Raw genomic sequence first — 27,943 nt, forward strand, 5'->3', positions numbered from 1 at the left:
GATAAGCGTTGCTAATAGCACGCTATCTCAGCGATAAAAATCGGCGCTAGCCGGCGATAATTATCCTGGCGCTAAGTGCGCTCAGCGATAATTATTGCCGGTTGTTGTTGATATGCTCCTTTGTGGCAAGAAAAGTAGCGATAACCTCTGTTATAGCTACTTTCCTTACGCCTGCTTTGAAACCGACTTAGCCATGATATCCTATGGAAGGTGGATATCATGGCTAAGTATGCCTTGCTCTATCAGCAAGCTATCGCCAAACCCTGTGCAATTATCGCTGTATTTCCAGCGATAATTGCACAGTTGGCAGCTTGTGCTCTGAATTTTATCGCTTTGGAGAAAAGCGTTGCTGATAGCACGCTATCTCCGTGATAAAATTCAGAGTTGGCCGGCGATAATTATCCTCGCGCTAAGAGCGCTGAGCGATAATTATCGCCTGGCCTTGATAATATGCCCCTGGGTTCAAATTGCTTTTCGGAGTCTATTGGCTGGAACACATCAGTGTCAATTCTGTACTGTTTTTATATCTCAGGGAGATGTGCGCAAATGTATTTCGGCCTGACTTCAAGTGAGCCGGGAAAGATTGACATGTTTTCTTAACCCTGTAAATGTGGGTGCTGAGTTTTCTGAGTGTGGTAAATACACCCTATTTGAAGGATTCATCTGAAAATCCCGAAATCACATGTATGATTTGGTGTTTTCTGCACGAAATTCAGCATGAAGTGAAATATCCTGCATGTTTTTTGCCTGGTAAATTTCAACAAGTTTGATGTGCCAAAAATCACCAGCTCAAAATTGTGGCGGTTCTGTGTTTTACTACAAACAGGGTTAGCATCCCTGAGCCAACTGGGGTTTTTGCGGGTTTACAAATGTTTGCAGGGTTTTCAATTTGTCAGCACGCTGAACTCAGGCTGTTTGTCTTTCAGTATTGTCAGAGTAAGTACTGATTCACGGATGAAAGAGTGACTGCGGTGAAAATGCAGAGCCCTCACTCTGCTCTGTGGATGACTCTCAAACCCCATGACAGTCTAGACTTTTTTTTTCATGAAACATACATCTTTGTGACCTAAGTACATAACTCACACACCTTCAAAGCTCACGCAGTATTTGGAATGGATTCTTTTAACAATCTGTTGTTGTCTGCACGCATGCCTAATCTTGTAATGTTTAAGAAATAGAAAATGTCAAATTCATCTTGTCGCCGGCTAGGTGGATGCCCGCTTATTTAAAATTGCGTGTTTTACTTCAAAACGGCTGTCATTTAAGCGAGCATGTCTGAACACAAGAAAGGCATTGAAAGGAGCTCCACGGAACAAGAAACAGGTCATGGTGAACTTTCTGTTCCTTCAGAATAGTTGGGCAAGATTCATTCATGTGAAGCCGTCACAATATCTCAGCAATTAGCAGCCGTGATAAACCTGGAGCCAATTAGGCCCTGGTGAGGGTCATTCAACCACAGACGACCTACTAACTATAACAAATGATAGCCACCGAGTCGCGGAGCAGAATCAATACACATTTCCAGCCTTTATTGATCTCTCTAAGTACTTCGATCCGGTAAACTACAAATGGCTGCCGCAAAGAAGTGATGGATATGGCATAAGGTGACTAAGCGATAAGGAGGTTCAATTTCTACTTAGAGAACAGTTCCCAAAATGGTACAAAAAGATGTACCGCGCACAGACCCCTTCCAAAGCCTGATGTTAGTTTTCATTGTTGACACCCGTCTTCGGAGGAAGGAAGGAAAAAGTGTTCCAAATTAATTTCACTTTATCACCTGTACTAATTATTGTTGTACATGTATTTAACTGCAAATTTCAGGCTAAAATTATTGTTTCACTGCAGAATTGTATACGTACTCATATAAAAAATGACTATGAAAAGATGTTGATGGATGAAGAGACTGTGTAAGGTTTTTGAGTATCAGGAGTTTTTGTCATATAAACGGAAAAAAATGAGAGAGCGATTGGCCAGGAAATGGGAGTTGTAATGTGGACTTACCATAAAAAGTCACGCGTTAAAGAAGGTGCTATGCTTTTGCATAAATGTAGAATTTGATTTCACAATGACATAAAATGTGACCTTGGCGGGCACACGCACAGCAGGGTAATGAGACTCTTCGGTAAGTAGCACTCTATGACACCCCTTCCTCACAGTCTTTCAGTCTAGTGTTACCAGTGCCATATCATGGCAACCGGAAAGCAATTTAAAAAGCCAAGCAGCCAACGATAAAGCATGCTTTGAGGCTTTTGTAAGTGAAAGTGATTAATGATTTCTTTAAATAGCAGCTCCTCGCAGTGGGATGCTCTCAAATGGCTTAAAAGGAATACATCAAACAATAACCCAGCAAAGGCAATGTACTAGGGCCCTCATTTATGGGGATGTGGCGTAGGGCAGCTCAGCAAGTAAGCTTGCTGCGCTGCCCTATGCCAATGATGCAGGGATACACCGTATTTATGTGATAAGGTGCATTCCTGTCCTTTCCCCCTGTGCTGGCACCGTTTTGGCAGCCTAGCGCCAACGTAGGCACCTTTGCACCATAGTGCAATGGGGCCTGCATTGTCAGACGGATTGATTTTGTGCAGGAAGGGGCACCCTCCTGCACAGAAACAATCCTAAGAGGTGTTTTCCTTTTTCTTTGTCTGCTGCAGAATGTAACAAACACAGAAAGAGGAAAGAAAAGAGGAGAAATACACATATTTCTCCTTGTTACGCCTCACATCAGGAGGCGTAAGGTTTTGGCGTTTCCCCATGTTTACATGCTCTTGTAAATCTGGGAATGCGTCAAAATCCATGGGAGTTGCGTGGGAAGACCCATCATAATGCCCATGGAATGCCTTCCAAGTGCAGAGTAAGGTAACGCAGCGATTTGTGCTGCTTTGCCTGACTCCATATCTATGGGGTCAAAGTCAGGCATGGGCTTTGCGTGGCCTCAATGATATGATTTAGTGATTTATGCAGTTGAAGTGTTACAAAAAGTTATGCTCCACTTGTGGAAGGGGCTCATAAATATGTCCCTAAATGTACTAAAGATGACACAACGAGTTCTAGAACCATCAGTAGTAATGAATGTGAAGCTGGCCTCACATGACTTTGGTTGGCGCTTCTGGGTGTGGCTCAGAATGAGACACTCACATGCTAAGAGACTAGGGCGGGGCTAGGAACCAGAGCTTTAACTATACTATGCCTCTCGTTTTTTATGAAGTCTAACATCTCCATAGCTGAGAGAACTTTTAATGATATTGAGAAAGGTTTCTTAAAACAGCACTTTAGTTTGCACTTTTACTACGGCTTCTTTCTGCAACCTGAAGTTTGGCTAATTTTACTTAAGAACAGTGCTTTAATTGGTGAGGGTCTGTCCGACACTGAGTACCTGCTCGTCTTTAATCTGAAAGGGAGCTTGCCTGCAAGTCAGCACTGCAGCAATGCATTTAATGGACCTTTTGTTTATCTGACAGCAGTAGAATAAAAATATATTGCGTCCTCTTGCACAATGAGTTGCACTTGGATAGGAAAACACCAAAGCCACTATTGAAAAACAATTTTTTTTGTTGTACATAAAGGTTTTGTTACTGTTGTACAAAATGTGCTCTGCAGTGGCTTACATATATTTGCCAATAATAAAATAGAGTCAGTCCACTTTTGCAGAACGTCAAACCTGTCTTTTTTGTGGCATCCTTCTTTGACTCTATTGATGTATCAAGGGCCACTTGACATTTGAAATACTCTCAACCAGATCTCAAGTAGACGTAAAGTAAGGACTGGCCATGGGCTCTCTGCAAGCCACATGAAGCCTTAATTGCCAAAGGGTATAATGCCCTTGCGTGCATTCATTTGACCAAGAAGTCTCCCAACTGATCGCTGAGGTACCCTGCACCACTTGGCAGTTCGGGCTGGAGTGTTCAGTTGAGGCACAGGGTCAAGACTGATTTGCATATGGCTGGGTCTGAACTGGGGTTGTGAAGTGAGATAAAGAACGATGGTGGATTCAGCCCAGATCTGTGATTGGGGCTGAGTGTCTGAATTCAGTGCTCCGTCCATCATCTCCTTGTGTTTGCTTTGTTCACCCTAAGTTGGCAGGGTGTGCCCAGACGTGGATCCCTCACTCACTTTGCCATTGGATACAATCTAGCCTGGCTGAAGAGGAGTGTTACCTCAAAACCGGTCCCAGGATGCTTATTTCCGTCCCAAGGAAGACCTGGCTTGGCAGTTTGGGCTGGACTGTTCCCTTTAGGTACAGGGTCAAGACTGATTTTCATATGGCTGGGTCTGAACTGGGGTTGTGAAGTGAGGTAAAGAACGATGATGGATTCAACCCAGATCTGTGACTGGGGGTGAGTGTCTGAAAAGTTTCAGTGCTTCATCCATCAGATTCTTGTGTTTGCTATGATTGGCCTAATGAATGAATGAATGAATGACCAGTACTTATAGAGCGCACAGCTATTCCGGCAGGACTGTCCCGGCGCTAACAGTTCACATGAGGCTGCCCTACTACGAGGCTTAGCTCTAAAAAAAAACATGTTTTTAACTGTTTTTTGAAGTGGGAGAGAGCTGTTGATGCCCTCAGAGCTGTCAACAGTTTGTTTCTGACTTGGCTCCTAGGAAACCGAAGGAACTACCATTTCTGCGAACCAGACGTGTTTTGGGGATGCAGGCCAGATCGGCCGGAGGATGATCTGAATGCTCTAGTAGGTGTGTATCGGCTAGCTCGTTTTCTAAGGTAGACAGCGCCCAGACCATGGAAAGCTTTGCAGAGTATAACCATGGCCTTGAATTTATTCACTCCCTCACTGGAAGTCAATGTAAGGACTTAAGAGGAGAGTTCATAGGCAACCTGGGTTTCAGTCTGAGAATCGCCCTAGCTGCTGAATTTTGAACTACCGGAAGGCACTGAAGAAGGTAGTCCGGTAGTCCCAGGTAGAGGGCATTGGCATAGTCCAATCTGGCCGTGACAAGCGCCTGCACCAGTGTCTTCCTGGAATATGGGGGGAGAAGGGGATGGAATTTCTTCAGCATCCGCAGTAAGCCAAACCAGGATCCCACTAGGGCCTGAATCTGGGACCACATCGAGCGCTCATTATCGATGTAGATACCCAGGTTTTTGACTGTGTATTGGGAAGTACTGGGAGGGGAGAATTCTGCGGGCTATCACTGGCTCCAATTGATCACTGCGGGTTGGCCGAACAAGACAATCTCAGTTTTGTCAGGATTGCCCTTTCATTGGCTCTCCCTCAGCCATCTAAAAACCTTTGTGAGGCAAGATCTAATTGCCACCCCAATGAAGTCAGTGCCTTTGCGGCATGTGAAAATCAGCTGCGTATCGTCAGCATAAGAAATTATTTTGGCGCCCTGTGCCTCTGCCAATGATGCTATGGGTGAGACGTATAGATTAAAAAGAGTTGGACTTAGTGAGGAGCCTTGCAGGACTCCAACCTGCATGTTGGGCATAGAGGCTGAAAACGGGGAGGGGTCCAGATGACCTAATCTCTGTCCTTCAAAAAAGATGTAATCCAGGCTTGTGCCATCCCCACGATGCCCATGTTCCTCAGTCGGTATAGGAGCATCCCATGGGGCACTATGTTGAAATGTGCCAACAGATCGAGTAAGATAAGAGTGGCTCTGCCCCCATGATCCAGCTTGTCTCTGAGATATTCCGTCATGATTGTGCCATTTATCTGCTCTACAAGACCAGAAGCCTCGAGCCTGTAACTACAGTGCAATCTCTGATGAATATTCAAAACTGTACACAACAATTTCATGATTTCATTATCGAAGTGTGTTCCCGTATCTGCCTCCATTGAGGTTGGAAATCCATTTGTGGTATCAGTTCCCTCAGAGCAGTTTTGCCACTGTGAGACTGTCACATAATCTAGTTGGATATGTCTCAACCCAACGTGAAAAGATACACACCACCACCAAAATATATCTTAACCTATTGCACCTCGGAATCTCGATAAAGTCGATAAAGTCCAATTGTAGCCTATTGAAAGGGCCTCCTGATCTTCCAATGTGACTCATCGCAACCACAGTTCTCTTTCCAACATTCATTTGTTGACCAGCGACACACTGCTTCAGCACTCACACGAAATCGTGGGTTAAACCAAGTTTGCCAAAACACTCGCACCATGGCATCTCACCCAAGATGAACAGCTCCGTGAACATGCCTTGCCATTGGGCTCAATAAACAATTGGGTAGTACTGCTCTGTCATCTGTTGACACCCAAATGCCATCCTCTCTCTTTTCACAGCCTGCTCTAACCCATGATGCAGCTTCTTCTTCTGAGACCTCAACCTGCAGCCGCTTCACTTCATCCCAAGTATCGGCTATAGATAACATCATGCTGAGCTTGGTCTCTTTTGTGCTCTCTCCTACATATTCTCCATTGAAAACACAAACATGTATAGCACAAAAACGAGCTACCTCATCAGCATGGTTATTTCCTTTTGTGAAAAAATTCTCTCCCCTCCTATGTGCTGCACATTTTACAACTGCTATCACTTTAGGTTTCTTCAAAGCTTCTAACAATTGGCGCACATATTCTCCATTTCTGATCGGTGATCCTGAGGATGTCAAAAATCCCCTCTGTGACCATACTTGCCTGAAATCATGAATCACTCCAAACCCATATCGGCTGTCCGTATGGATAGTAACTCGGACTCCATTTGAGATGGTACAAGCACGTGTCAGAGCAATCATTTCTGCCACCTGAGCTGAGTATACTCTTTTCAAACAGGCAGCTTCCACCACCCCCAAGATGGTGTACACAGCAAATGCTGCTCTCAAACACCCTTCATTGTCTCTTAAGCATGAACCATCAACAAAAAGGATCAAATCAGATTCAGGCAGAGGTTCATCAACAATGTCAGGTCTGGGTTTGGTAGATAGCTCAGTAACATCTAAGCAGTCATGCTCTTCAAAATCCTCTTCTTCATCCTGCGGAAGAGGCAACAATGTGGCAGAATTCAAGGTGGTACAGCGTCTGAGTGTAACATTTTCAGAAGCCAATATAAACTGCTCATACTTTGTAAGTCTGTTATTCCTTAGATACTGTGTTTTGGTTCTTGTCATTAACAATTCTACTGAATGTGGCACATAAACGATAATTGGATGACTCATCACTATGCTTTCACATCTCTCAATGCTGACACCTGTTGCAGCAACGGATTTGAGACATCCGGGCAACGCAGAAACTACTGGATCTAGTGTAGCTGAAAAGTAAGCCACTGGTCTGCAGGCACCTACATGTGTCTGTTACAAGGACCGTTGATGCACATCCTGCCTTCTCACAGCAAAAGAGCGAAAACGCTTTGTTATAGCCTGGCACTCCCAGAGCTGGAGCGTGACATAGGCTTTCTCTCAGCTTGTCGTTATCCCATGGTACCGGATTACTAATTTCCTTTCCAGTCAATCTCAATAGTGGCTTTGCTTGCAAGGAAAACATTGGGATCCACTGTCGACAATAGCCGACCATTCCCAAAAACATGCAGACTTCTTTTTGTGTTTTCGGAGTTCCTATTTGCAGAATCGCCTCTATGCGATCTGGTGACACTCTTCGTTTTCCCTTCTCAATCCGGTGACCTAGATACTGAACTTCAGTCAGACAATACTGAAGTTTGTATGGAGACACTTTGTGTCAATTCTCTTCCAAATGATTCAACAAAGCCACAGTATCGATCCTACAAGCATCTTCAGTCTCTGAAGCTACGAAAAGGTCATCAATGTACTGAACGAGGACTGACCTCTGAGGCATCACCAGCCCTTCAAGATTCTTTTTCAGACTCTGACTAAAGATAGAGGGGCTTTCTGTATACCCTTGAGGGATACGACACCACGTTTACACACGATCGTCCATCCTAAATGCGAATAAATACTGGCTATCCTCGTGCAACGGTATGGAGAAGAATGCTTAACATAAATCTATGACTGTAAACCATTTTGCCTCACATGGTATCTAAAATAATATGACAGCTGGATTCGATACCACAGGACAACATAGGATCACAATTTCATTGACCCTGCACAAATCCTGCACTATTCCGTACTTGCCACTAGACTTCTGCAGTCCCATTATAGGTGAGTTACAAGGACTTCCTCTGATCTCTTTGAGAATGCCTTGTGCAATCATAGACTCGATCACAGGTCTTATTCCAGCCACAGTTTCTGGAGTTAATTTATACTGCGGAATTTGTGGAAATTCGGCATTTGGCTTGATCTGTATCCTAACAGGTTCTACCCCTCGAATCAATCCTATCTCCTCACCCGTGAAATCCCACACTTTCGGAGAAACTGAATCTCTCAAGTCATGTGGTAACTCCTCTGTCGTGAGAACCACAAATATTTCTGCACAAAAGTTCATATTGGCCATTTTAAAATCTGCATCATCATCACAGGTTTGCAACTCCACACCCCTCGGAGTGCAAGAGGCAAGAGATGGTACAATTCAGCTTACACAAAAGGTCTTGCTCCAATAGACAGACCAGGCTTGAATTGCACACTACGAATTGGTGTCTGTCTTGGAATGGTCCTATTCTCACAGGTAACTCATTTGTCAACGGGTTAGTCATTCTCTGATTGGTAACCCCCACTACTTGGATTGATTCTCCTGAAACAGATACATTTTGTACCACTTCCGTTCTTACTGTGGAGCGAGCAGCTCCAGTGTCTAATAAAAAGGTAACAGGATATCCATTCACCTCTGCATCTACAAATGGTCCACTCTGATCTACTTCTAAGGCCGCACCCAAAGTGCATTCTTCCTGTCCCCCTCTGACACTCATGAGGGTCTTGAGTTCGGTCAAATCTGTCTTGAATCTCAAAATATGGCATTTGATGATACACCTGATTATTTGTAGGTATTCTTGGAGGCTGAGGTATCTGCATTTGCGCCTCATATCCTCCCCCATACATGGACCTAGGTCTAGTCACAGTGTTCAAAGTCTCAGGCATCTGTCCCGCTCCCTCGTACTGTATTTGATTTGCTGGATTCGATCGATACTTGTGCTTCCAATGCCCGATTTTAGGACAAAAATGACAAGCAGTGACCCTCTTTTGATTCGCTACCCAATCACCTACTGTTCCTGCATTCATTCCCCTACCTCTTCCCTGTCCAGGTTGGGTTACCATATGTTGACCCATTCCTCTGCCACTTCCTCTACCTTGACCCATTGCTCCTCCAACCCCTTGCGTCAGATCGGGTCTTTCGACATTCCCCAACTGCACCAACATCAGCTTATCTTTCACTTTCTTTTATGCCGATTCCACCTGATCACTACAGTATTTTGCATAATGCAGAATTTCATCAACTGATTTATTCTGCCAACATATCAAGTGTGTCTGTATCATCAAGCTAATATCAGATTTTAGTCCCAGCACAAACTTTGAGACAAACTGTCCCATATCTTTCTGCTCAATTGTGTCCAATCCTTAATGCCACCAACAATCGCTCATAGTAGTCATGCACTGACTCTTTAGGATCTTGAGTAGTACAATCACTTTTAAGCCAATCGACAGTTTGAGGAGCCACCTTGGATTGTAACCAGGTAATCACTTGCTCGTATATCTTCATTACCTCAGTTCATGGACCATGATTCAACGGATCTCTAGCTGGTTCTGCAGTGGGCCAATCAATGGCGACTTTACATGCTGCCCACAAATCACCTGGAACCCCTATGTCAAACAAGGTATTCAAATCAGTCCATAACACCTTTGAAATCTTAACAAATCGATGTAATAGTTTATACCTGTTGGCAGGTTTTTCTCTCAGCCGAGGAAAATCATTAGTGAATGCTGCCACATCACCCCTGCTCTATGGCACATGTACATAACCCCCATTTTGTACTTCTCTCAGAGGGAAATTTCCTGTTCCCATCCCTCCACCTGGAGGCGGAGTATCTCCTATCGCCTTCTTAGCGCTTTTCTTTTAGCCCACCTTTCTTGCCATCTGTCTAATTCTTTCCACACTCGCATCCCTATCACCAATTCTCTAATTAGTGCTTTTAATCCTGTTGTTCGCTTCTCTTCCAATTCCTTATCTGTGTATTTCAATTTGCAGAGTCCCTGCATCATTTTGGTTTCCGTCAGGTCCACCTCATTCCTTCGTGCCAACTGTGACAAGGCATCATGAGCTCGCTTTGCTTTTCTAGTAACATCTTTAACTACAAATAGCAGTTCACTTGGGTTATATGTTTCGATTCTGTCCCTTCGATCACCTCATCTGTTTCTGCTTTTAATCTCACCACATCTAACAATGGTGTCTTTAATGCACTCTGTAACACCTTCTGATCCCTTTCACTTCCCAATTCCTCCCTATCACAACTTTGTGCTCTCCTTGGACCCCCACTTTCCTCCATTCTCCCAACTGGGCGATTTTCTCTCTCAACACTTCGACTTCTCCAATGATTACCTTCACACACAACTTTTGGCCCAAACAGAACTCTAGCTGCTTCACGTTTCATCTCCATTTCATCTCTCTGTATCATTGACTCCCTCACTGGTGTAACCCACATTCTGATGTCTGACCTAGAGTTTACCAAAGCTCCTGTTTGCCTTCGTTCGGACCCACTGTCCATTCTTGATGGATAAGCTGTAGCTGGCAGTGGAGTACTAGCTACCACTGGTATCTGAGCCATGCTCGTTCCACTCATTGTAAGGCTCCCTCCAGATATAGTCTCTTTCCCTTCTCCTATTTGCTGTTGACTTCCACCTGTTCTCTCTCCGGTGTTATATATTGAAACCACTGACCGCATGTTGCACGCAGTTTCATTTGGCTCATGATCTGCGTATCCTATCCCTCCGGACCCTCCTGGAATTAGTGTTCCCACTGAAATCCTCCCTCTTACTCCAGTGGTCTGATCCTCTAAACCCATTCGTCCCACTACTGATGTTTCCTCTGTTCGCTGTGTCTGCTCCGGTTCTGACATAGAGTCACAAGGTGGAGGACGTTCTGCTAGTAGTCTATCAAGAAAACTGTCCTCTGTATCACTTTCTTCTTCTGTCTTACTTTTGCCTCCAGACCCTCCTTCTAACTGCCTGAATGGATACAATTGTTCTCCCTTTATGGTGTCTACTCTCCATCTCTTCAACTGTGCATCCCATCTGGCATCCTGATATGCCTTCATTGTTTCCTTCATTCTTCACTGTGAAGCTTCTCTTCTCTTCGCTATTGCTGTTTTCATCCATGCATCTAATGCCTCAAATTGTGTTGGCCTAGGCGGAGGTTTCAGAGAAGCTATCACTCCCCTCAACTGATACACCTCCATAACGAGGGAAGGCCAATTCTCTCTCCTTCTCGGTAATTTTATGCCAATTGTGAAGCCACACTATAGTATGTAGTCCTACATTGGTTGCCATATAATGTGCCGGGGTATCCTCTGGCAGGGCTTCTTCTCCTACCCGAGTCACCACCCCTGTGTCACCTCTACACAAATATCGCAACACCTTAAAACATCTCCTTGTGAAAATCAATTAATTACAACCCAAGTTTCAATATTCGGGGGCGCTAGAGGGCGCACTGCGGAATGGCTGCCTCCTAAGACAGCTCCGCCGATCGGGAATATTATCAGACATAAAGAACACAATGCGGATGCCAAACTAACTACAAAGCAGTCCGCGAGGCGTTGGAACCACCCGGCAGCTGAAGGAATGCACTGTAAACCCCGAAAAACACCCTAAACTTAAGCAAACCGTGAGTAAGACATCGGCGCGAGGAGACGGTCCGGTGTTTCCAAAATGGCGGCGCCCAGTGTGATAACTGCTCGGAGCGGCTAAGACTTGCGGAGCAGATTGGTTGTGTGTCTATCATCGACAAATGTAATAGCTAGCACAGCTGGCGCTGAGTATAGTTAGCTATGACAATTGCTGGGGTAATTTGGGAGATAGAAACCACAGAACAGACTTCACATCTTTCACGGTAGAATGCACACATCAGGGCAGTACAAAATAGCGGACCAGCACATCGGAGGCGTAGTTGGAAATACATTCGCCTAGGTCCGGTGCGCAGGTGAGGAGGCACAGAGGAATGCACATTATAGCAGCGCACCCCGCATACTGGTTTATGTTATGCTGTATTGATACGCCGTCCTTCCTCCTACTGCACATACTGCATGGGGCGTGTTATAACGGCTGACCATACAGCATCTTGTGGTGCGATTGTGCTCCAGATAAGCTGATTACCTACGGCGGCTGTTTGTCTGCAGATCCCTCACACAACGATGCTGAGGCGGGCCATCCATGTGGTGCGGCGCAGCGAGGCGGGCACTGTGCTGCTGAGCGCAAGCCCTGAATCATACTTCATGCGTGGCTGGCACCGCCACCAACGATTGATGGCATTGGTGTCTCTCAGGCACTATATTACATAAATACCTGCATTGGACACTCGCAACAGTACGTCATGTGGACACCTCGCGGGCACTGATAAGGACCCCCCGAAATTCCTGCCCACCGTGCTGTAATAGGGACATAAAACCTGTGTGCCTTAGAGGACTTTCCAACGCACTGAAGTGAAATACGCAATATTTGCCATTACCATCACTGCCAAGTGGAGATATCCCTCTAGGAGGCCCATGAGTACGCCGACTGCGGTTGATTCTGAACCATCCTACTGCGCTATCATCATAAGACTGACGCTGCTATAACATCTAATTGTGAACCATACCATTGACGTTAAGTTCTTGCTCAAAGATACCCCAAGACTCCAGCTGTGGTGCTATATATAAGTCACCTGCTGTAACCGCCTGCGAAGCTGACCTTTGGGCGCAATGGGTAAACCAGATAGACAGCAGTCGAAACTAACATTTGAAACTAAGCGCAACACTAAAGGCGCGACTTCGCATTCAGATACAGAACTGGAACAGAGGGCGCGTTGGGTAAGGCCATGGAAAATGTCGCCCAAGCAATACAGGGAACAACAACAGGAGTATAACCCATAAACATAGTTGAGATCTGGGTAGGTAGATTTACAAATATGTAACAATATCTCAACCCGATTCATTCAAAATAATTATGTTTGTATGTGCAAGACATTACAATAGGAGAACAAAGATGAGAGACTCCAAGTTATTTGCTGAATGTGCTCTTAGGCATCATATCTTGAAATATACATAACATTTATACCAGCATTGTTGCAACCCAAGAGAAGTGCACATTGTGCTCGTGATAAAACATGACGGGGCAAGTGACAACGTGAGAAAAACACAGCGCAGGGCGCAAGGTGAAGAATAAGATATAATATGTACAAAATTATTGGTTCACAACATGATTAATTCGAAAAGATAGGCAATGATTTTCAGCGATTCCGAGAACCAAAGTACGGTGTGCACCAAAGGATTTTTGCTGATGTGTGAGGGTCGACGGCGTTTCGATCCTTTCAAGTTAGGTTCACCGGGCCGCCAACGAAGTGTGCGAGATATCCTGCACACTTCGTTGGCGGCCCGGCGATACCCGTCTACCGTAGTCCTTTGGATTGATTCCTTCGCCCAACTACGCCCTACCGAGGATTCTTCCCGGATCCTATGCAGCGGATCGGGGCTCCGACCCTGCTACCACATTTCTAATTCCTTATACCCTTCTCCTCCACCGGATGATTTCACTCTCACAATCAGCGCTGTACAGCTGACGTCCCTAGACGCCTTCCTGGCATCCTAAATCGGCCCTTCTTCCCGCGCGCACTGATTTCCTCGTGCCACAGCACTCATCAACTTGGCCACCCGGGCCTGATGATGAACCTAACTTGAAAGGATCGAAGCGCCGTCAATGTGCACTTCTCTTGGGTTGCCACTGCATACATGCTCAACAGTGCTGGTATAACTGTTATGTATATTTCAATATATGATGCCTAAGAGCACATTCAGCAAATAACTTGGAGTCTCTCATCTTTGTTCTCCTATTGTAATGTCTTGTACATACAAACATAATTATTTTGAATGAATCCGGTTGAGATATTGTTACATATTTGTAAATTCCCCAAGCAATACAGCACAGTCTTAAAGACGTAAACGGAAGATTAGATTCACTCACCCAAAGGGTAGATAACATATCTGCGAAGCTGGACAAACAGGGTGAATGTCTAGATGCGGTCGAAGATCGCATAACTGCAGTGGAGGATGAATCACACACTACGACCCGCAAATGCACGGAAATGGAGAAGATCCTGGAGGTTATAAAGAACAAGGCTGAGAATTTAGAAGCGAGATCACGTCGCAATAACCTAAGAATTGCGGGTGTCCCCAAGACTATGAACACGGGGAAGATGGAAACATATGTGGAAGACATGTTGCGTGACATCTTTGGTGCCGACAACTTCTCGACGATACTGCTTAGAGAGCGGGCACTCAGATCCTTAGCCCGGAAACCGCCACCGGGTGCTCCGCCTCGGCCCATCATTGCCAGGGTACTCAACTACTGAGACCTGGACACAATTCTGAGGATGGCCAGGGAAAAGCAACAAATCACCTACCAAGGCAACGCCCTAGCCTTTTACCCAGACTTTACGATGATGGTACAGACAGCACGTAAGGACTTTAATCCTGCAAAAAAGAAACGTGCTGAACAGGATCAAGACATTGAATAACCCATGATAAGCTGGGATACTCTCCTCAAACTAACATCGCCACGATGACTGGAGAGACCGGAATTAGCCACTGGAGAGGTCATATTTCACGTACGATATGGAACAAAAAGTTGTAACACTCGGACGCTTATGCGATGTTGCTGTTGACTAGGAGATATAGGTTTACTTCCTGTGCACCACATCCTGCTGATGGACGACATAAGAAACGTGATCTAGCTGCTGAAAAGACAAAATGCGCTGACCTCTACTGGTGGTAATGTATGAACTGTGCATGTATTAACATATTCCAGGCAGAAGTCATGGACACTAGACATGCAGCCAGCCTGGTCTGCTCACTGTGACCGCCGACCTAAGGCTGCGTTGGACAAACCTGTGCTAGAACATAATGTTGACTCTATTGAGGTACTAGACACGGGTGGAATTGTAAGGGGAAAAAACAAAAACAAAAAAATAATAATAATGCTACAGTTTTACATGTGCACCACAATTACTGTAACTGGGAAGGCCCTTGCGGATTGGTATACCACATCTCTTGCTTCCTTAATATATATCACAAAGTAAATTGATTTGTGATGATTGTAGGATCTGTATAGTGAATTACCTTGTACAACAACCAAGTCCGAATGATGGCTGTACATCCTACATGCTTAGGGAAGTCTTTACATCTGCACTATTACCGTAACACCCGACCACATCCACTACGCTGGATGGAGCTGTGTGCACTTCGCGGATCCCCCCAGGCAGGTGCTCCCCACCACGAGTTTGTTATGTTGATGTTTCAGTTAAGGCTATGGCTTTGGCATGGTTGGGATGCCAAAGCGGGAGGGAGATGGGTGGGTTGGGATTGGGGAATGTTCTGCAGACTGTGGTGCTTGAGATGCATCGCGGATATCCGGATTAATGCTAATATGTTTATTGACACCATGCTGCTAATAGCAGCAACAGAGGCAGACACTGTGAGAAATAGACAGCAATACATTATAAGATAGCTTCTGACATCAACTATAGATAGACTACAACCAACGCACATAAATCTGGTGACATGGAATGTTAGGGGACTTAATAACCCAAAAAAGATACTCCAGATATTTGCTTATTTTGACAGGCTTCATATTGATATCGCCCTCCTCCAAGAAACTCATCTCGCCCCTACACACAAGAGTAATATTGGGAACAAATGGGTGGAGACGGTACACAGCTCCTCATACTCTACATACTCTAGGGGAGTACTGATTTTGGTAAGAAAAGGGACACAGTTTCATATAGATAGCACTATCACAGATGACCTGTGCCGATATGTATTTATAACGGGACGTCTCAGGGGGCAGTGACTTGCTTTGATAAACACGTATTGCCCAAATGTGGATGACCCCGATTTTTATAAATTACTTTGGTGTAAAATTAATGAGCTACCTGAAATGGTGCTGCTTTGGGGAGGAGACTTAAATTTAGCTTTAAATGACAACTTGGACAGATCGGGCGGTTCAAAAGAGCTACACAGACGAGCTGTGGGAATATTACAGGATTTTATGTCTGACACTCACCTGATCGACCTTTGGAGAGCCCGAAACCCTGGGATTATGGAGGCCACTCATACCTCAGTAATACATAACAGTTTGTCTTGTATCGAATACTGGCTAGGAACAGGGGAAATAGAGTCCTGGGCACGAAACATACACCACCTGCCTAAAACCCTCTCTGATCACAATCCGGTGCTATTGACTATAAACCTTCCGCATTACACACCCCCACTGTATGTCTGGAGATTCAATGTAAAGGCACTACTAGACTCTGTATACACTGAAACTATTAGCCAGGCCATCACTGACTATTTGATGTTAAACCAGCCATCTACTGACGACCGTAGTTTACTGTGGGAAGCCTTTAAAGCCACTATAAGGGGCATATGTATTAGCACCAGCGCGGGAATATTAATAGATATACGCAGTCAACTCAGCAAGCGGGAGGCCACACTAGAAGCACTGGAACGTGAATGTGAACGCACGCACAGCGCAAAGACACTAGGTGATATTAGAAATGTCATGACGGAATATCAGTCATTTGCAGATGATGAACTTAAATATTTAACGAAACGCCAAACTGCACGCTCCTAAGGTGAAGGGGGTAGACCAGGTCGTGGTTTAGCAAACGAAATCTGCTCTGGCTACACGCCACAAATGGTCCTGGCCGTAAAAGATAATAAAGGTGAGCTCCAATACGATACACAGAATATACTACGTGCGTTCATGGGAACATATAGTGAGCTATATGCATCACAAAATACTGCTCCACCCTCTGAAATTATGACTTATCTGAAAGATGTGGCGATAGCATGGCTATTGGACATGCAGAGAGAATATCTTTCCCTGCCGGTAACAGTAGAGGAAGTAACTGAAGTAATTAAATCCCTCCCAAATGGTAAAGCGCCAGGCCCAGATGGCTTCACATGCAAATTTTACAAGGCATTTGTGGACCTACCGGCGCCCCACCTCATAGAAATGTACGGAGATGCCCATGACAAACATATATTATCACCCACATTGAGAGAAGCCATGCTCATCGCCCTATTAAAACCGAACAAAGACCCAGAACAATGTGATTCATATAGGCCATTTTCCTTAATCAATTCCGATACTAAAATACTGGCCAAACTTCTTGCAAAACATCTACAGCCGCTAGTGACTAATCTCATACTCCCAGATCAGTCGGGATTTATACCCAGTAGGTCAACAACACATAACACAAGAACGCTATTTGAGTTGTCGGACTAGCTGACCCCGAACACGAAGGCTGCTGCAGTTCTTTTGGATGCAGTAAAAGCCTTTGAAGCCTATCTTCACACCGTATTACAAAGAATGGGGTTTCCGCCAATCTTCCTACAGTGGGTTCAAATACTTTACACAGCACGAGTCAAAGTTAATAAGTATGTATCAGATGCCATACCAATTGCAAGAGGCACAAGACAAGGATGCCCATAATCCCCTTTACTCTTTACAATAGCCCTTGACCCATTGGCGTGCAAAATACGGCAAGGTCATCACTACTCAGCACTTCAATTCCCACAAAGGCCATTGCATATCTCCCTATACGCAGACGATATGGTACTATATGTATGTGACCCCGATATACACTTGGCCCCTTTGCTGACAGAATATATCAAATTCGGCCGTCACTTTGGGCTTCAAATTAACTGGTACAAATCACTCAATATACCCCTAAATGACACCACACAGCCACATCCCACAGAGTTTCCACTTGAATGGCAGACAGACCCCGTCAAATATCTAGGCATCTGGTACCATCGGGATCCAGAAATAGTGATTCGTACAAACTACGGGAGAGCGATAGGTGCAATGGAGGACAAAATAGGGCGCTGGATTCAGCTTCCACTAACATTGCCGGATCACCTGGCCATTGTTAAGATGGTCATTCTACCTAAATTTCTATATCTTTTTAATACCATTCCTATCACACCTCCAGCAGCTGTATTTAAAAGACTTAACGCTATGGTAACACAACTGATATGGGCAGGTAAGCAAGCCCGAATTGAGATGCGTTCCCTTGTTCTGCCCTACTCCAGAGGAGGTTTCAAGGTTCCGGATTTCCTTCCTTATTATTTATGTGCGCAAGCGCAATATGTGCACTACTGGTATCACTGTGTCCCCTACCTAACACACGTGGCAATAGAAGAAGGTGATGCGCATCCAACTCCGCTGACTGCTATTCTATCTCATCACCGGCCCCCGCTACACTCCCGAGACATTAATACCATTGACGCCACTAATGCAGCATGGCGAAAGATGGGTAGATTGGCACGCAAGCTGCCACTCTATGCCCCTGCGATGCCTCTGCATCATCACCCGGAACTATCAGTCACTAGGGAAGAAGTAGGGATAGGTCTACTCAAGCAAGTGGGTATTGATAAAATGGGAGATCTGTACAACGCTGGCGCCTTTATAGAACCTAAAGTCTTCACATATATTAGTAATCAGACATTACTCTTTAGATTCACGTATTATAGGTTGCAGGGAGCCATCAAGAAACTATATCCCTCTTACCTTGCTGAACCGCCACAATTAAGAACGCTACAACTGCTTCTCACTGAACCATGTCACACACATATGGTATTGAAACTCCACATTAAATTGCAGGAGGACATAGATGACGCCACGCACAAAGCTTTAACGAGATGGAATGATGCACTTGACGACCCCCTTACGGAGGATGAATGGACGACTTGCTGCGCTCTACCTGGCATGCTCATACCGAATGGTAACCTACGTATTTTACACTATAAATACTTACATCATACTTATCACACTCCTGCCAGACTTTGTAAATTTGGTCTACGTTCAGATGCTCGATGTCAAAGGTGTGGTGCAGACGAGGTGATTTTCATACACCTTGCCTGGTATTCTGAACCAATGAATGTATATTGGATAAAAGTTGCAGAGATGCTTGGGCAAATGGTGGATGTTACTATTGAATGCACAATACGTACATGTCTGCTGGGTCTCATCCATGGTGTGCGCGCTATTAAGAGTACATTTTGCGTAATAGCCATACTCCCAGCCAAACGCAGAACTTCACTATGCTGGGCCAGTAGGAAAGCCCCAAACACCAAACAATGGCTTAAAGATATGGCCTATTGTCAAGATGCTCTAAAAACGTATGAGGAGGAGCTACCCACTGGCTCCAAGCCAAGAGACTATTGGAAATATCTGGTTGAATACCTACGAATGAATCAAGCTGCTTAACTGTGCATCAACTTGTAAATTGAAATATGTTATTATTTAAAAAGTATCACTGTGTATTTGCAATATACTGGATGATGGATGTTGTAATACTACAGTCTGTATGTTGTCAATTGTTCTGGACGTTGTAAGTCCTGTAAAAAATGCTAATAAATAAAAAAAAAAATAATGAGCAAAACGAGAAATCGTTTTTTGCCCATCAGTGAAAAAAATAAAAGTTTCAATATTCGACTTCAGACGAACTTACAATAATCCCAGCGTGGCGTTACACCAACCGACCTATCACAGCATGGCACACACTGACGTCACTGCTCACCCGACTTTACAATTTCACCTCGTACTCTCACTCACACATTCGCACTACAAATAACTGTATATCCAAAGTTATTAAACCAAGTAACTGCTCCTAACACAGTCACAATAACTTACAGTTATTTAAAACAAGGAATTGCCTGTCCACTAAAATATCGATAGAACACTCTTACGAGAACATTCGTCCTCTGTGACCCCCGACCTGCGTTGATCACTCAATCGCTGTAGTCCACCCCCGGTACCTGAGGCTTTCTACCCCGACGTACTCCATCATTCACACAAAGTTCCCTATCACAAGTGAATCGTTGATAGCGCTTCACGACACCCACAATATTGATCAGACAATTACAGCTACAAAACTATCCCGGGATCTTGGACTTCTCTTAAGTCCGCTAACCAAACTTCCTGATCCGCACGTGTCCGGACCAGGAAACCAATAAACCCACAATCACTCAACTTGCATCCCCACTTCGCAAGCCATCACACAATTTATCACCGCAATCTAACACACCACACAGATTCATACTCACGCTACCACTGTTTTCGCCGCACCGTCAACTTCCGCCGACCTCCATCAACGTCGCCGTCCTCTACTCTGTCCAAAGCTCTATTATTCTTCCGATCCTACTCTAATTTCTCTTTTCTCCCTTCACTTTTAGAAGCAAACCATCCTCTGCTACCATTTGATTACGCCAATTTGGATTCCCTGTTTTCTCTACTAAAGTTAGGACTGATGGTCTTTTATTTGCTTGCTAAAAGTGGTAGAGGGGAGTAAAACAATTCAAGGTTATACTTTCAATTTAGTCACACTCTAAAGGACCACAGACTCTGAATTTCAATTTTTGTGGGTTTATTATAAGGCCCAAAATAATTGAATATAAACACACCTCAGTATCAGAGTATATAGATACATGAAAATCAATACAGAGCCGAGTCTTCGAATATAGTTCATTCGGCATAAAAGGCATAAAGTGATGAACTCCAAAATCAGAATACAGCATAGAATAGAAGTTGCGTCCAATTCTCTTTTCATCCGGGAGGAAAACAAAAATAAAATCTCTTTCCCTACACTGCTCTAAGTGAGGGTCCTACCAATCTCTCTTTTGTCCTATCCCAAAGGTGTCAGCATGTGTTGACTTCCTAAGAAGTACTCCTATCAAAAGGGTCTGATAGATTAAAGCTATGGAGCTCGCTCTAAGATGCTCCTTCTCCTCCGAAAATAAGCAGAAGACTCCTGAATCTGTCTCTGCGTATCATACAAAAAGACAATGGTAAAACCACAATATGTCACATGATGAACCTTTTCTATTGCAACGTTTCCAGTAGTTTTCCACAGGAGCTTTAATTAATTTTCTTCATCATCCAGTGGCCTAGGGTTTCAGATAGGCCAGGCACAAAAGGAGTCCTCCCTTCTCGCCTTCCAGACTTCTTCAAAGACATTCTGGGTATCTCCTTAAATCTAAGAATAGCGCGGCCGAATTCCTGCACCTGCAGTAGGATGAGAACATACTGTCTTTGAGCACAAAATGATTCATTTAATTACAATTCTTGAGCAATCAAAGATGAATGAAACTAAAAACAACAACCAGTTTGGGCCTTCAATCCAGACAACTTAAACTAAACACAATATAAGCAGCACAAATATAATTTCATCCTGCACATTACACATACAGGACTTATAAGTGTCTCTAATACATGTAAAATCATACTTGAATGTGCACACTACAATTCTATAACGTGAATAAATGCATCTTAATAATTATGAAGCACTGCAAACGACAAACTACAGGTGAGTGCGTTTCAACCATGAGTATAATGCACTCATACAATTTAGAGTGCTGTAAGCGCTTTATCACTCAGACGTGGGTCCCTTGCTCACTATGCCACTGAATTCAAGCTAGCCTGGCTGTTGAGGGGTGCTATCCCGAAACCAGTCCCAGGATGCTTGTTTCCAGTCCAGGGAGGACCTGCCTTGGCAGTTCGGGCTGGACTGTTCCCTTGAGGCACAGGGTCAAGACTGATTTGCATATGACTGGGTCTGAACTGGGGTGGTGAAGAGAGCTAAAGAACGATGATGGATTCAACCGAGATCTGTGACTGAGGGGAAGTGTCTGAAAAGTTTCAGTGCTCCGTTCATCATCTCCTTGTGTTTGCAATGTGACGACCACTACGTACTTGTTTTGTTTTGAGTGTGCAGCACATGGATTGTGTTAGGAGCAATAGCCAGTATCCACATACATTGTTCTTAGATGGGTAATATGTGCAATTTTAACAGCTAATTATCTCATATACATGATGTCCGCACCATGCCCAAAAAAGTGATGGAAGAGCTTGTAATGTTGATGCCTCTACCCACACTACGCTACAAAGCATACAATATATACAAAATATACTATGCATGCAATATGTAGAATACATACAATTGTATTGAAAATATCTACGTAGCACAAACCTAGCTGTATCACAAAATAGGGAGGAACTGATACCATTTTATCCTTAGTGAAGCATTGGGTCTTGACATTTAAGGAATCTCTTCAACATTCACCTGTGCGGGGAAGAGGACTTAGGAAGTTGGATGTCAGTAACAGCTGAGATGTTTCTTGAAGAGATGCATATTGAGCTTCTTCCAGTAAGAATGAATGAAAGAGTGAGTTTCCTTTGTAGGTGGATTTTTACTCTATATCTTGGGTGGATTGCTTGAGAAATCTTCTTTACTTTTCTTTCCTCTTTTCATCATCTTGATTTAGAGTAAAGCAATCTAATGTCTACCTGTGTTGAATTGACCTGGTGAGATGAAGGAATTTGTAACCAAGTGGGGTGCTGTTTTTGTTGTCACTACTTCATCGATAATGCTGCAATTCTTGTAATTAATGCGCAGCTGTTGGTGGGGCTACAGCAGTTTTGTCAAGGTGGGTTTTTGTATTAGTTTCTTAGACATTTAAGAAGTGGGAATAGCAACTTATATTTTCCATACCTTACCTTTTTCACAATAGATTTATAACAGCCAGCACAGACCAAATTTGCACTTTATGGTTATCTGTTTACTTAGCTGGGAATGCAGTGCCATGTAAATTGATGCCAATAAAGGCGAGGTGACGCCAAAGACCATAATTAACTTGGTTGGTCATAAAATAGCAGAAGTTATCCCTGTCACCTCTTCCCTATGAAGTTCGATTTAAGGACTTCAACAACTGCCTACCTTACTAAATAGTTAGGGTAGAACATGTTTTCATCAAAATGATAATTATGAGTTGATCCACATTTTATGTTAGGGAGACAGCACTTTAGAAAATTCATGTTTAGAAGGCTTTTTTTCTACTGTTTTTTCAGTCTACAAGATATCTATTTCATGGGAAAACTTGAAGCAATTATTCGAAATGGGTTTGAAAAAGTGTCAATATTTGTTAACAAATGATAAACATAATTGATCTAATGCCTTTCTCCAAATAATAAAGGATATTAAGCTAGAGGGAAAACTGATAATTTAAGAAAACCCAAAGGATATTTAAGCAGAAGTACTTAAAGTATTTAAAAGGAAATATTTGTTCATAGCCTGAGAGTGAGTGGAGTGCAAGTGTTAGCAATATGGAGAAGTGATATCAGCCTATTTGGGTGAATGCTATTTGGATATGTGCCATGGAACGCCACTACTGCCCTCTGATATCTGATAAAGTATTATTGAAGACTATCAATTAGAGAATGGAAAGTAACACACAGGTGATTAAGAAGCTGAGGGGAATGTCCCCAAGCAGCATCATTTCAAAATGGTGTTTGTTGGAAAATGGCCCTCTTGAAATGGTCACCTCAAACTTTTTGCCTTCCTCCTCCCCTTTTTCTGACCTTTTTTTGTTGCTTTTAGGACTATGAACACTTCACCACTGCTAACCGGTGCAAAGTTCTCCCCTAAACATGGTAACATTAGTGTATACCCAACGGGCATAATTAGTTTATTAGTCCCTTGTAAAGATGTATACCATATACCTAGAGGCAGTAATATAAATGCTACTTGTAGGCCTGAAGCACTGGTTTTCCCACCCACACAAGTAACCTTTCAAACCTGTCTCGGATCTGACATTTCAGTGCCTGTGTTTTCGGTTCACTGCCACTTTGACTTGGCACTTAAAACTACTTGTCAAGCCTTAAATTCCTCTTTTTATTAATCATATGTCACCTTTAAAGTAGGCCCTATACAGCTCTAAGGACAGGGTGCTGTGTAAGTATAAGGTAGGACATGTACCTTTATGTTTTGCATGTCCTAGTAGTGACAAACACCCAAAGTAATTTTTCACTAATGTGAGGTTTACTCCTCTCATAGTCTAGCATTAGGAATTCCATAATACACTTTTAAGCTGTAATTCCTGATTAGAGAATAGTTGAAGAATCATGTTTCATATCTTTGGAATGGTAATGATATATTCTCTTTCCAGGTAAATTTGGATTTGACATTACTGTTTTAGAAATACCACTTTTAGAAAGTGGGCATTTCTCTGCTTTCCCTGCTCTGTGTGCCTTGCAGCCTGTCTCCAAGACACGTCTGGGGTGGGTGAAAGCTACACTTTGTGCATTCTCTTTAGACATCCATAAAAACAGGAAGGATATGTGTGACAGAGAATTCATCTGCATTCAACTGCATTCTGACAGATCTTCATAGGCAGGAAGAGAGTGGGGAGCTGACACTTGCACCTGAATAGGCAGTATCTTTTTTACCACACAACGGGCTGATTGCCCACTACTGATAGTCTGAAGCCATGGCTAGGAAGAAAGGTGATCTGTGCATTACAAGGGCCTGCTTTGAAGTCACCCCACTTGAAAGGCACAACAAGGTGTAAATTCTGGGCCTCTGACCCTACGAATGCAGAACACTTCTGGAACTACAACTGCACTTTGTCAGAAGGACTGCTGTGCTTCTCAAAGGATTCATCTTTGGACTGCTGGCCTGGAAGGCTTGCTTTTCTCTCTTGTTGCCCTGCTGCTTGCAGCTCTCTGACTTTGCTGAAGGCGAGCTGGACTCAGCCTTTTTCTCCAAGTGTGCTCTAAGGTCCTGTTGGCTTGCCTCATGTTGCTTGAGAGTCAAGGATATCAAAGTATTTACCCCTGCTCCTATGCCTGGCTTATTGGAAGTGGACCCAGATACTTGCAAAATGGAAATCAATGCTTCTCCTGTCTGTGTGTAGCAGAACCAGAGCATCGACAAAGTTGTGGGAGTAAAATCGGCACTTTGCTCTCAGAAACAATGCAGAGCCTCTAGATCTTGACACATCGGAAACGTGCATCGCCGGCCCAGCAGCTCAGAGAGATCAACGCATCCCTTGACTGCATGGAGAAACCCAGTGCATCGATCTACAGAATCAATGCATTTCAATCCGGTGTCCCACCTTTGAAAACAACGCAGTGCCATCACTGCGTGGAGAAGAATGGACGCATCCTCAACATGAGGGATCAACATTGGTGCATCTCCTGATACATCTTGCAGTTGCGACTAGGAAAGATACTTTGTTCATCGGGTCCTGCTTGGGTCCTGTAGCCAACCGGCATTCCATCACAGTAGGCCCAAATATTGACTTTGTCCCAGTCCAGCATGACGCAAGTAACCCCTAAAGTACTATTTGCTCCTAAGTGCTATTTTTACACTTATCCTTTTAAAATTCATGTGTCAACTTATTGGATTTGTGTCGTTTTGATCTTGTTTTGTTCAGAATATAATACCCTATTTTTCTAAACCTGTGTGGAATCTCTTTGTGGTGTTTTCATTGTGTTACTGTGTGTTGTGCACAAATACTTAACACATTGCCTCTTTAGATTAGTCTAACTGCTCTGTGCCAAGCTACCAGAGAGCGAGCACAGGTAATCTCCAAGTGTTTATCTGACTTACTCTGACTCGCATTGTGGTTCCTGCTTGTACAGTGTGCATACTCCAACAAAAAGAAACCTAAATTCTAACAGCAATGGTGTTCCTGGAATATGTTCAGTTGTGAAAAAGGAAGTCAGACCATTTACCTACAAATTAATCTCTAACAACATTTGTGGCAGAAAGTTAGCTCACAGTGACGCAAAAAGCAGAGATCCTTCCATAAACATAATTATGACAAATTTGGCCAAATAATGCATTTTTTCTGCACATGTTAGAGAAAAAAGACAAGAATTTTTCAGGAACTTTTAGAGTTGAACCAATGAAATGTGTCTTTATTTCATAGTCTGCAACTGTGCCCCTTTGGAAAATGGCACACTAATCACTACTCATTAAAGTGCCTATTATAAAGTGGTGTGTCCCACACCACATACTAGATTCACAAAAATGAGGATGCATTTGTGGGCAGGAAAACAAATTGCTACCTGATCGACTGAATGCAATACATTTAAAAAATGGACAAGCAACACAAGTTTTAATTATTTTCCCAGAATGTATTTTCCTTCACTGTTCTTGTGCAAAATAATAGCCAGGGAAGAAAACCTGATGTCCATTGACTCTATTTTTATGCCAGGTCTCACTTGCACATAAAAAGCTACTCTGAATATAAATGGCGCCGTTTCTCATGCAAATCAATGTGCTTCCAAAGTTATTGGGCTGTGCTCAAACATTATATAGTTGATGCTATTAATAGCATGATTACCAAAGTGGTGCTACTACTTGCATAAGGGGAAAAATTGGGCATTGAGAGCTTCATATACTGCGTCAATGTTGAAACTGGAACCACAATGGTGCTTTACTACTGACATAATGTGGAAAACTGAAATGTAAGGGTGTTTTACTTATTGAGTTAGTGTAGACACATTTACAGAACAAAGGTGCTTTAGATCAGATACTAATCATATATTGGACTGGTGCTTTACTGATTTCAAAATTAGGGAGAATGGCTTGGCTTTTTGTTGATTTGTAAGGGCATATGCAGGTTCATGGGGAGGCTGATAATGCAGTGGTGCTTTAACTATTAGGAAAATGTGGAAGCCTCTGTTCAAATTGATCAGATGTGTTAAAAAGAAGACCACTATTGAATCTAAAAGAAAACTGCATATTCTGTAATGTGTACTGCATGAAAAGTAAAACCACACTTATCTCAGTCTTGTACTTGAAACCAACTTAACTTGGAACCTTTGTTACTCATTGTTAAATCTGCCAGCCTTAGGGTGGTCTTCTCTTAAACTTTCCGCCTTTGTCCTCCATTTTTGCTGATCTCGTTTTTGCTGGCCTTGGAACTCTATGTATTTTACCACTGATAATCAGTGCTAAAGTGCTGTGTTCACTACTCAAAACAAGATAACACTGGCTTATCCCTAATTGGCTTACTTAATGTACTTATGAGTCAAGTGGTATACATGTAACCAGGACCTGTAAATTGAATCGTGCTAGTGGGTCTGCAAAGCTTTTTATGCCACCCACCTATGTAGCACCCTAAAACTAAAACCCATCGCCACATTCATCTAGAAATAGTGGGAAGAAAGTCGAGAAAGTCTGCTACACCACCAAACATAGGGGATTATTCTATAACATCCACCCAACCACCATTCACCGCTCCACGTACATTCAACTCGCCAGACAAAAGGAGCCCAACTCCTATTCTTTTAAAAAGCCTTCATACCTCACCCGAGGTCGGATCCCAGTTACTCAGAAGCCAAAATCCAGCTACCTTATACAAACCATTTTCAAAGCAATACTGGGTCTGAAAAATATTGAGCGCCTCACAGAAAACGCACTCTCCAAATTAAAAAATATGCAAGAGACAGTACTCTCACTACATAAAAACAAAAACAACACCAATTTCACTATCAAATGGACATAATCGATCCCAAAAACTTCCTAGCTACCTATCGGAAGAGGAAACACAAGTACTACTGCAATCCTACGAGACGTCAATGGCCACAACTAACCCTTGCAACGAGAACAAGGTACATGTAATCTACTCAGTCCCAATCAACTTCTTCAGAGAAGTCAGGCCTAGTGACAGAAAATTAAATGCGAACAACCTGAAGCAAATAACGCTAATCAACCCAAGGCAAGACCCCATCCAGGATTCTCAGAAAAAGATCACGGGGCTACTAATCAACTGCCGCTCAGAAGTGAAACACGCGTCAGACATCACTGACCTTATTCTGAGTCAGGAGATTGGCATCACGATCTTAATGGAAACACGGCTCACAGAATCCTCCTCACCATGCTTGGATCTACTGGTGCCCCCTAACTATTTCATTGTGAGGCAAGACAGGCTAAAGAAAATAGGTAGTTGTATTGCAGTTATTCATCGCTCTGAGCTCTTGGTTACTCCATTGCCCCTCGACCCTCTTGACAAATACCTTGCACACTCCATAGTTAAC

The sequence above is a fragment of the Triturus cristatus genome, chromosome 8, assembly GCF_964204655.1.
Source record: "Triturus cristatus chromosome 8, aTriCri1.1, whole genome shotgun sequence".
Lineage (NCBI taxonomy): Eukaryota > Metazoa > Chordata > Amphibia > Caudata > Salamandridae > Triturus > Triturus cristatus.